This window comes from Corvus brachyrhynchos, unplaced genomic scaffold, assembly GCF_000691975.1.
Source record: "Corvus brachyrhynchos isolate BGI_N302 unplaced genomic scaffold, ASM69197v1 scaffold200, whole genome shotgun sequence".
Taxonomy (NCBI): domain Eukaryota; kingdom Metazoa; phylum Chordata; class Aves; order Passeriformes; family Corvidae; genus Corvus; species Corvus brachyrhynchos.
In genome coordinates, this window is record NW_008236184.1 from 5469066 (window position 1) to 5477204 (window position 8139).

Below are 8139 nucleotides of genomic sequence, written 5' to 3' on the forward strand. Positions count from 1 at the left end.
AAATATGTTGATTAAAATCGGGTTTTGCAACTCCGCTTCCTGCTACTTAATCCGTGGGTTTAAGACCTTTAGGAGCCGAAAGGGATGGGGTTGGGGTACCTCAGCGGGTGCTCGGGTAACCTCCGGCTCCTGGTCCGCTTCAAGCGGGAAATGATGAGTTTTATTTCGGGGAATTACAAGTTTTATTTCCATGGGCTACTGCGAACAAGTTCAGGGAATCATTGTGAGCTTGCCCGGGTTTTCCTGTTACCTAGGAACAGCAGTACAGGTGTTTTAGGAGCCCTAAACAGCAGGGATTTGAGATCCAAATATGCCCATTTCGTGTCAATTTTGAGTAAAATTTGTGTTCTTACAAGAGCAAACCAGATAGTGCAGAGGGGAAAATACCTACCAAAATTCTGCCTTGACAAGTTGATGGCATCAGTTGTGAATTTGGGTGGATTAAATATTAGTATTTAAGTCACTGTAGCTTGATTCAATTTCTTTCTACCAGTGTGTTATTCTATAAATATAGATCACCATGACAATTTCTCCCTTGGCCTTCATCTTAGTCCACAGAACAGGACAAAGGAGACAAAATTTTCTACTTTTCCATAGCTGCCATACAATCCATCATCGTACATTCAGAAAGCGCTCGGATTATGGGCACTGAAAGACAAAATAAAGCTTTAATGTCTCAACTCTGCAGATTAAAACAAGGCGTGCTTGGTTCCATGCAGGGAACCTGTTCTAAGATAACCATGGGTGGTAATTATGGAACTAAAATTTATAACATTTGACTCAAAGGGTTACCCAGGATTTAAAATTACGTCGTTTGTGTTGAGGGGAGAATGGGACAGAGATGTCAAATGTCTTTAAGGAGCTTTTTGATACGATGCTGTTTATTGGTAAGGATATTTATATGAAGTCCTGATTCCCTGAATGAAGAAAACTCATAGTAAGTAGGGATGACAATGGATTCATATCAGGATGTGTCACATTCCATTGATCGGGGACAAAATTCTATGGATGTTGACCAAGGTGGGCAGACCACATATGCTTAACTTAGAAAAGGAACATACATGCATTGTATGTGTTCAATAAATAGCTTTTTGATGCCATCCTGGCTTTGGTAAGAATATATATGAAGTCCTGATATGCTTAGCAAAGAAAACAACTCGTATCTCTTTCCAAACATTTCATTTCCAAGCGTTTCACCCAGAAATATTCTCCAGACTGACAGAAAACTGGGGGCACTCCTCGCTGACACCCCTCTTTTTCTTTTCCAGGCCATGCCTCCATCCCATTTCCATGGATGCCCAGAGTCCGCTGTTCTCGTGGAGTTCTGCGACACATCAAACGAAGCATTCAGAAAATGAGCAGCAATTAGAGGAGGCTGATGAGCAACACTCCGATACTCTGGCTTAATCCCGCGTGTAATGAAGACTTATCTCAGTGTCTGCAACGCTGGTTTGGGGAGGGGGCAGGGTGCTCGGCAAGACAGCTAAAAACATAAAAGTCAGATGACTCCAGCACGCCCACAGGTCCCATAATTAGCCCGTCTATTTCAGTGGCCTGAGCCAGCCCAGTGGAGAGCCCTTCCTCTGAAATGATTAAATATGTGTAATAATCGTGATCTAATGTGATCAATGAGTTTGCGTCAAGCTGAAAGGATTTGGCAAAAAAGATCTATAATTGTGTGAAAGCAAATGCTTGTTTTATTTCAATTACTTTTTTCCCCCTGAATGAGGCTGCTGCACAGCAAACAGTTTTTCCTCTGCTTCTTCACTTCCTACCAAATTCAGTGGGATGTGGACATGTGCTCAAAGTGTTTTGCTAAATCATGGCATAACACTATCAAACTTGACACATGGCCATAAACCACAGCGTCCTCTTTCAAAACTTGCTTTAAATAAAATAGGCTGAGAATGGCTTCAGCTGCATTAAAATAAGGAAGCAAACTAAAACTGGGGATACAGAAAATCAGGTTTAAAATGGTTCTGCCAGGGTTTTCACAGACAAACCTCATCCAGGCTCTTCATTTTGTCAGTTTGGGCTTTTTGATAGTCACTCCCTTTTCAATGCAGAATATACTTGAGCATGAAGAAGGAACTTAATGAGAAAAACAATCTGCGCTTCTATTTTTAGGCTATTATTTACATGTAATGAAATTTTGTTCCTCTCTACTCCCGAGACTCAGATGATGGTTTATTGCCAAAAAAAGCCTTTGTCAACACACAGTAATTTCCAGAGGTGCTCTCAGTGGCTCCAGCTGTGGCAGTGATGGCAACACTCAGATCTGTCAGGATTCTCCCTTCATTTCCAAAGGACATACAGGGATGCAACTGGAGTAGGGGAGAACACCCCCAAAACATTCCTCCAGTTGTCCTGCTTCCGAGCTAAAGCTACAATATTTTTTGGCTTTTAACCTCTGTGGAGAGAGAAAAATGAAAGATCAAGATTTCCCTCAACCATTCAAAATCTCAATATTTTCAGGTCCCAATTTTCAAAAGTTACATTTCCCCCTTTTGGCCATATGGCAGTAAAAGAAAGGACCTGAGAATCTGCCTCCCACCCCCATTTCTTTTATTTTCCTCTTCTGTAACTTCCCCAAAAGTGTCTCATGTCACATAACTCACGTGCTCAAAGCCATGTTCAGACACAATAATATTTTTTGAACAGATATGCATTTTTTTCTGCTAACATGTTGTTTTCATTAGTCCAAGTCTTCAAGAATTTTCCCTCTTTGTCTAATAATCCAAACTTTCTGCTTAAAAGTAATACTGGGGCATTTCTGAGCCTGAATAGAACTTATTTAATGATAGGCTCTCAGTTAGACTCAGTTACTTTTTCTTGATAGAAAGCACGGCCAAGCCATTAAAATCCCTTTATTGCTGAGGTTGTTGCAGGCATGAAATGTGTGAAATGCCCTTTTCTGAGGGAGAAAAAGCAGTATATTTTAGTGAAAAGTGCTTGGCTGCAAGAGGAGACAATGGAGTAGCCAATAGCTGATAAAATAAATCCATTTTTGTCTTTATAACAACATACGTGGCACTGCTCAATGTGCTGAGCAGGAAGTTCATGGGGAGTGACTGAGATTTGGCTGGCACAAACATCTCCCCCGAAATCCACATCCAAGAGCAATATTAGATCAAATTATATATATTATGTTTCCATCCTCTCACAAATTGGGCCCAAACAAGGGCTGCTACCTTGAAAAGAAAGTTTCCTGACAGCTTTGCTGCCTGCGTTATGACAATTCCCAGAGGGGGAGTTGAAATCTGAAATCAGGGAGAGATCCTGGACCATTTTGGGAATGTCACCTCTGAGCTGTGGCCTAGCAGCGGCACTGCACGATGGAAAGCACATGCAAATGAGTTTCTGCAATCCGTAATTACGTGAGCAGTGTCACGGTGTGACGCATCCCTCATCTCCCCGCTTCCTGTTGTTTCCCTTCTCCAGTATCATGGTTCTACTCACGGAGTAAGGTTTACACCAGCGAGTACTCACAGCTGCCATGGCCACGGCACCAGCTCTCCCTCACTGCGATTTCTGCAAATCTTCGCCAGCACTGAGTTGCTCTCCTCGATTTGTGAGTGCCCAGTGCACTCAGATTGCACTCCCAGCCTGGAATGACACATTCCAAGCCCGGCTCCCTCCGCGCTCCACAGCTCCACAAAGCCTTGCAGCTGCGAGACAATGGCCATGGGCACAACAATCAGCACATTCTTTCCAAGGATTTGCTTCTCCCTTCTTGCCCCAACTCTCGGGATGATGTGGGGAATGAGATGAGCTTTGAGGTGCCTTCCAACCCAAACCATTCCAGGATTCTGGAAGTTCATGGGGGTCTGGTTTTGTACTGGGATGAGGTGTTACGGGCAGCCCAAGGGAAGGTGACAGCACTTCCCTGGCCTTGCATCCACTTTATCTTCGTTTTACTCACCTAAAATTAACTTTTGTGGCTTTTCCCTGGGAAAACTGCCCCTGTTGGGTGGATCTGCTCACTTTTCTACAGGCGTTTGCTTGAATTGTTGTATTTTTCCTTTTTTATTTTGAAATTAAAACTAGAATAGTTCTCTCTCCGAGAAGAAATGGTCATTCCTGAGATATTCATCTCCAGTTGTAAAAGCATTTCCTTTGGCCGAGTTAAATCCACTTTTTTTGTCAACAAAATTCCATTTCCATGAATCACAATTGGGATTTTTTTTTTGGTCATTAGCACCCATTTTCATAATTTGTGGATGCAGTACAAGAGGAAAGAGTAAAAAGCAACCACAGCAGGTCATGGGGAGCTGAGAAATTCTGCATCAAAGCCAGGCGATACTTAAAACATCAGATCCTCCAGAAGCTTGAAATTGGCCAAGAACTATTCAAACATGAGGAGAAGGCTACAGAAAGCTGCATTTATTTCCAAAATATCATCACAGAGGTGAGGGAGGCTTTTAATTGCACTCTCAGACTCAAAGCATCAACAAACCCAGGGTTTCACTGGGAGAAGCTCTTTCATTCCAATTAAAAGTGATTTTTTAAGGCCCCAGTGCTTAAGTCAGAAGTTGTTTCTACAGATGCTGAACGATTCTTAATAAGCAAAGTCTGTGGTAATAAAATAAATAAAAATAATTCAGGTGCTACATTTCCCAGAACATGGAGAGCGAGTCCTTGTCAGGATGTCCCGTGTTACTGCCCCATCCCTCCACTCAGTGCCTGTAAAACACTGACAATTTCATATAATCCAGATTTATATCAATTTTTCACAGAGAGTGATCTAGAAAAAGGCCTGTTACAATTCGAATCCCTTTCCTGTCCTACAGTTCCCATTATGGACCGCGTGTGGGATTCCTGTAGAGCTATAGGAGGGGATTATGCTCAAAACTTCCAGTTCTTGTGCCAGAAGAGGAGGATAAACTGAGAATAAAGCAGCAGCAGCCAGGCTGTGCCCCAAGATGGGCTCAGCTATGAAAAAAATCTTCATTTTTTACCCAATCACTCTTCCTACAGCATCCCTTGAGTCATGGGAATGCTGCGAATAAAGCCGAGCTCCAGCAGCAAGCAGAGTTCATTTCAGACGGCTCATATGAAAACAACCCAGCTAATTATACCGCAGTAATTACCTGCAAATTATATGTATGTTGTTTTTCCACCAGTCAATACTGCTATTTTTGAACTTCTCATTGTTCTCATGGCCTGCTGGAGTCACGTTGTCTCTAAATCCTCTTTTTGTCTCATCACTCACTCACCTCTGGATGGGGAGGGTGTTTTGGGAGACGTTTCACCTGCAGCATGTGCTCTTCAGCTCAGATCTCCACCGGTGCTGCGTTTGAGAAAGTATTTCCATTTCAATGGCCTTTTAAATAAGGATTACGAGATTCTGACTCTACAATAGGACTCGAAACCAACATCCCATTAAGATTTCCTCCTGCACATCAAAAATCCTGAAAGCTCCTGGGTTCCTGAGTGTGATCGTTGTGATTTGGAAGAGTTTCATTTCCTCCCCTGCCCTGGGTGGGGCTCGTGATCGTTGTCTGGGTTTTTTCTTTTAAGAGCCACCAATAAAAGCACCTGAAACACTTGAGTGTCACACCCCACTCCCAGGAAGGGAATGCTGTCAGGCAGCAAGGCTGGGAAAATGGGAGGCAGGAATTTTTGGATCAGTCCCAAAAAACTCCTGCCATATCAGCTGGTTTTGCCCAAAACCATGGGGTGAAACGCACTCAGGCTGCCTCCTTTGGGAAATGAAGATGCTGGTACTAACAGGTATCTCCCTGGACTGCTGAGAGGAAATTAATTAACATTTGGAAAAGCACTTTGAGATTCTTGGATGAAAGATGTTGGAGCTGGAATGCTGGCAACATTCAAATAAGTTGGAATAACGTTAATATTTATTGCATCCAGTGCTTTCATCTTCAAAGCTCTTTACCAACATCAGTGAGTTAACAAAGAAAATATTAATAAAGATTATATTTACCCATAAAATTACCCTCCCAAAGCATATATAAATAGAACTGCCTCCAGTTAAAAAATGTTATTAAAAGAAAAGCTAAGCCCCAGCTCCAGTATCAAGCACTAAATCCCTGGTGGGGCTGTCCATGGCAAACCAACTTGGAACGAGGAATTATTAGTTTATGCTTTTAATGAGGCTAATTGGACCCTAGGCCTAATCCAGCAGTGCTGGGAGTGCATCACCCGCTACCAGGGTGAAAAACCAGGATGGCAAAGGAGAAGGAAGAGCAGTGGTTAGAAAATGCCTCTGCTTTGCCAGAGAGGTTGGTGAGCAGGAATTCCAGAATCCCTGAGGTTGGAAAAGCCCTCCGAGGCCATCGAGTCCAATCTGTGCCCCATCCCCACCTTGTCCCCAGCCCGGAGCACTGAGAGCCACATCCAGGAATTCCTTGGGCACCTGCGGGGATGGGCACTGCAGACCTCCCTGAGATGGCATTTCCCTGTGCAGGAGGATGTTGTGCCTCAAAGAGTTTGTTGTGTCTTTGGGATGAACTCGGGGAAGGGAGGAACGCTCTGTTCCATGGGACCGAGAGGCGGAACCCGGGGGAGTTCCAATGTATGGAACTCAGGGCAGCCCAGACTAAGCTATCCCAGTGCAGCTCCAAGGAATTGCACACTCCTTTTTCATGCTGCAGTATATTTTCACTGGCGCAGGCAGAACTCTCCCATTATCACTGGGAGGCGTGGCCCGGCAATTTACGGAAAACCAGTAAATGAGAGAGCCCTTCCAAGCGCGTTATCTGCATTGATTTCAGAGCAGCACTCACAGAACAGCCAGGGCCCTCTCCCTTTGGGCTTCATTTCCCACTCGCCTTCCCCAGCTCCATCTCTTCTGCTGTAAAGATAAATAAAACCGGGGGGAAGCATTCTGTTGTTGTTTCCCCCCCCCCACAGCCCTGCTTTATTCCCGATTCCACCCATTTCCATAGGTCTCCTCGAGCAGAGGCTCCCTGCGCTGATGGACTCGGATGCATTCCAGCACATAATGGGCTGTAACAGATTTTTTAAAAATCCATGGTGCGCTGCACAGGCTCTGGAGGTCATTTTAGGCAGCCCATCAATGCCGAGTATAAATATTTCTGGTCAGCGTGTTCTCTGCACACTGATCCGGGCTCTGCACTTGCCAGATGTGCGTGCCACAAACCCAAAGCCGTTCCCTATTTTTTCCAGGCTTACTGTGAAAAACACCACATTATCTGGGAAGTGTTTTGTAGCCCAGTCTTGTCAAGACTGCGGCTGTTTCTCCAGAGCTGGCTGAAGGCTTTACAAACTCAGTCACACATTAAACTGCCCTAGTTAATCTGCTATACAATGACGGCCAGGCAGAGCTTCAAATATGTTTCATTTTGGAGGGAAATCAAATGTTACCTTTGGGAAATATGCTTATTATTAGCATTAGACATAGCTTTTGGGCTCCTTCCAATAACTTTGTTGAATTACAGGCGTTTTGTTGCTGGGCTGTCTTTGTGTCCTGTATTTATGGCCATGGTTGGACAGACACCGGGTTTTAGTGTTTCTGCTGCTCCGGCCACGATCAGAGACATTTGCAAACATTAATTATTGCCCTGACGCCTCACACCTGGCCGGGAGCCAGGTAAGGGCATATCACGTCTCAGATGCGGGCAGCACATTCAGGCACAGGTAGCCTTTTGCAGGCTAGAGAAAAGCACGTGAGCAGGAGCCAGCGTCTCTCTGAGCAAACACGCCGGAGCTGCAGAAAGCATTTTAACGACAGGCGAGACCCACGGCCAGACAAACAGCCAAGGTCTTTTTCTCACCATGTGATCTTTCCATAATCCTCCATTTCTCTCCTAGATCAACAGGTTCCTCTTTATTTGTCATTGTCAGCGCCCAGCACAAAGAGCCTTTTGTCTGCAGCTCTGACCCAAACACACAAGACCTTTTTTTGTCCGTTCTTGGGCATATGCTTTCAAATGGACTAATGGCTTTCCGAGCTATAAAGCAGAACCTTGACCCCACGAGGGGAGATGGTTGTGTGACAACATCTCCCTGTTTTGATATCATAATTTATCCCTGCTGCAGCACGAGCCAGCAAAAATACTTGAACCTGATCCGCTCCAAAGCTCCTGCTATGGATACCGGCGCTGGAATCGCCAGCAGCTCCTGACACCGGAGCTCGGAGCAGGGAGAACCTGAGCC

At 44.6% G+C, this 8139-nt stretch overlaps 1 long non-coding RNA gene across 4 annotated transcripts in view; it reads right to left on the reverse strand.

The window, feature by feature from the left end:
* Positions 1–639: 639 nt before the first annotated feature.
* The window catches only part of LOC108447709, an 8406-nt gene continuing 906 nt past the window's right edge, over positions 640–8139 (reverse strand). Inside the window, exons 2-5 of one of the 4 annotated variants that reach the window (XR_001863384.1) lie at positions 6747–6814; positions 5091–5290; positions 3490–3668; positions 640–2410 (exon numbers count right to left, since the gene is read on the reverse strand). This is a non-coding gene — a long non-coding RNA (uncharacterized LOC108447709). Of the gene's footprint in view, positions 2411–3489; positions 3669–5090; positions 5887–6746; positions 6815–8139 lie in introns of those variants that run through there. The other 3 variants (XR_001863386.1, XR_001863380.1, XR_001863382.1) reach the window with 3 other exon arrangements.